The sequence below is a fragment of the Galeopterus variegatus genome, unplaced genomic scaffold (assembly GCF_000696425.1).
Source record: "Galeopterus variegatus unplaced genomic scaffold, G_variegatus-3.0.2 Scaffold7743, whole genome shotgun sequence".
NCBI classification, from domain to species: domain Eukaryota; kingdom Metazoa; phylum Chordata; class Mammalia; order Dermoptera; family Cynocephalidae; genus Galeopterus; species Galeopterus variegatus.
Genome location: NW_007733854.1, coordinates 45595 through 48815, shown reverse-complemented (window position 1 = coordinate 48815; position 3221 = coordinate 45595). Strand labels below are relative to the sequence as shown.

Genomic DNA, 3221 nt, shown 5'->3' with positions numbered 1-3221 from the left:
TTTTTTTTTTTTTTTTTTTTTTTTTTTTTTTTTTTTTTTTTTTTTTTTGTGGCTGGTAGGTACAGGGATCCAAATCCATGATCTTGGTATTATAAGGCTTCATTCTAATGAACTGAGCTAACTGGTCAGCCTCAGGGCTGATTTTTAAATAAACATATAATAATATTTTTTAAAAACACAGCAATTTTCATCTTCAAGTAAAGTATTTGTTACTTGCTGTAGGTATATATTATACCTACATAATTTGATGGAGATGGGATAAAACAGGATTAAACAATATGCCCTACGTCAAAGATCATCCACTTTATCTATTTATTTTTTCCTTCCCTGTGTTCATTTTAGAATCGGATTTATAACCCCTTCTTAATCATCCATGTTGAATGGCTAGGTAATGCACACAACTGGAGTCCACAGAAAACTTAGTTTTCAACATAGCCTTCATTACCCCCTCCCCCTCTTCACCAGACTTGGTAGTAAGTGACAAAATTATTGGGTCTGTGTGAATTCTACCTCTATCTTTTACACTGTATCAAGTTTTAAAAAATGTTTAGATTTAAAGTGTAAAAAGTTCTCTTATTTTACCCATAAAATTTTTATATAATCAGTTATTTGTCCAAAATTTTAAAATCTATAGTTTTATTTCAGTATCAAGAAGTGCCAAACATCTTTATAATCTAATGTTTTTGTTTATTTAATATATTTTATGCCCAACTAGCTGGAAACAGATCTTGCTATAAACAGCATTTTCATAGCATCGGAACTTTGTAAATGGAGAACATTAACTTATGGTACTTACACTACTGTATTTACTCATTCTTGCCTTCTGAAAGAAGATTATTATCGGATTTAAAGAACTGTTTCAGAAAACTGCAGCAAAATTACAGAAAGCAAAACCTGCCACATTATAATGAACAAAGCAGGCTTTGTCTAGAGAAGGCCCATAACTTCCCGTGAAAATATTGCATAGCTCTGACCCGTGGGAATTAGAAAGAATTAGGTAAAACACTCAAGAGAAGGTACATCAGGGAGAAGGTCAGTCAGGGAGGTCTCTCTCTGCACTTGTGGGAACAGTTAGGTCTGAGATTCATCTCTAGAAAAGTACAGTTTTCTGACCATGACTGCATCAAGAAGTGAAGCTGCTTTACCCTTGACAACTGGAATGTGCCCACTTTTTTGATAAAAATTCCAGGTTGAGGGCTGGCCCGGTGGCGCACTCAGTAGTGTGGCGCTTGGGAGCGCAGCTGCGCTCCCGCCGAGGGTTCGGATCCCATATAGAGACCAGTCTGCTCACTGGTTGAGCGCGGTACGGGCGCGACACTGAGGGTTGCGATCCCATTACCAGTCACGAAAAAAGACAAAAAGGAAAAAAAAAAAATTCCAGGTTGAGTTTTTATAGTGAGGGGCCAGATATAAGCTATTCTCTCATGGAAAAAAACACTTAAATTTTCCAAAGTTTTCCTGCAAGTAGAAAGAAGGAATAACATATGAGCGTACTTCAAAAAGTTTGTGAAAACATTGGTTTGAAAGATAATACAAATCTTTTCATGACCTTTTTTTTTTTTTTTTTTGGCAGCTGGCCGGTAAGGGGATCTGAACCCTTGACCCTGGTGTTATAACACTGCTCTCTAACAAATTGAGATAACCAGCCAGCCTCTATGACTTTTTAAAGTACCCTCATATGTAGGTTGTGAAAACAGGCTATTTGGAAAATCTACTGGAACAGAGAGAGGGGTAAATAGTTTTGGGGTGGTATTCTGCATTGGATAACAACAGAGAATACTTTAAGGAGTCCACAACAGACTTCTCCACTGTCATCACCTCCTGAATCCTGGTTTATGTGGGGAAAGTGTGTCTATTCCCTCTTTCTCAGAACAAAGCATTTATTGTTAGACCCAGATAAGTATGGGAAATGTCTCTAATAATTCTGATGACCAAATACTAGTGTTTTTCTCCAAAGTGCCATAAAGTACAGTCATGTGCCACTTAATAATGGGGGTACATTCTGAGAAGAGTCATTAGGCAATTTTGTCTCTGTGCAAACATCATAGAGTGTACTTACACAAACCTAGATGGTATAGCCTACTTTATTACCTAGGGTATGTGGTATACAGTCTATGGCTCCCCTAGGCTACAAACCTGTACTGCATGTTACTGTACTGAATACTGTAGGCAACTGTAACACAATGGTAAGTATTTGTGTATCTAAACATATGTAAACATAGAAAAGATACAGTAAAAATACAGTGTTATAATCATATAGGACCACGAACGTACATGTGGCCCATCACTGATGGAACGACTGTACATGTGGCCCATCATTGATGGAAACGTTATGTGGTGCATGACTGTACTTTATTTATTTATTATTTTTATTATTATTTTCTCTCTGGCAGCTGGCTGGTACAGGGATCAAACCCTGGACCTTGGTGGTGTCAGCACCATGCTGTATGCAACTCAGCTAACCAGCCAGCCCTTTACAGAAGTTTATTCTTAAATGCACAATAGGTTCCAAGATACACTTCATCTAGCTATAGGTGGCAAAGATGTTATGGTATGAATCTAGATGTTAAACAGGAATGGAATCAAGGGTCACCATTGCATCAGGCACAAGGAACAGTTTACTTTTTACCAGATTCTTAATTCTACCTGTGGCCAGGGGGCCACTGCCTGCAGCCTTCACTTTATTATCTTCCTTGTCCATCTCCTTGGCCCACTTCTTGGGCTATCTCAGGGGCTTGTCACCTTCACAGTCAGACCTGGTACCTACCACTGACTGTACTTTATTTTAAATTAACCCATCAATTATTTATTCCCGTTTTATTGTTGCTGTGTACATACAATAAATTTTATTCATCTCCATAGGATTTTGCCTCTCCTAAGGATTCTGTCTCCTTAGGATTTTGCCTCTGAATGATAATATTTCTAAACCACCTCCTCCAAAACTACTCCCATAAGGTTGAGTACTCATAATTGCAAATTTTAGAATAAAATGAATCAAATGATGATAGAAAAAGGAATGTAGAAATGACAAAATACAGTATCTCTTAAAGCAATATTTTCCTGTGCAAAAGACAAGTGCGGAGGGCCGGCCCGGTGGCGCACTGCTACTGTGCACCGCTTGAGAGCACGGCGGTGCTCCCGCCGAGGGTTTGGATCCCACATACAGACTGGCCACTCACTGGCTGAGCGAGGTGTGGGCGCAACACCGAGGGTTGCGATCC

General features: G+C 38.7%; 1 protein-coding gene across 2 annotated transcripts in view; it reads right to left on the bottom strand.

The window, feature by feature from the left end:
* Nucleotides 1-3221, bottom strand: part of PHACTR4 (phosphatase and actin regulator 4) — an 81494-nt gene that overhangs the window by 40266 nt on the left and 38007 nt on the right. The window lies entirely within an intron of this gene.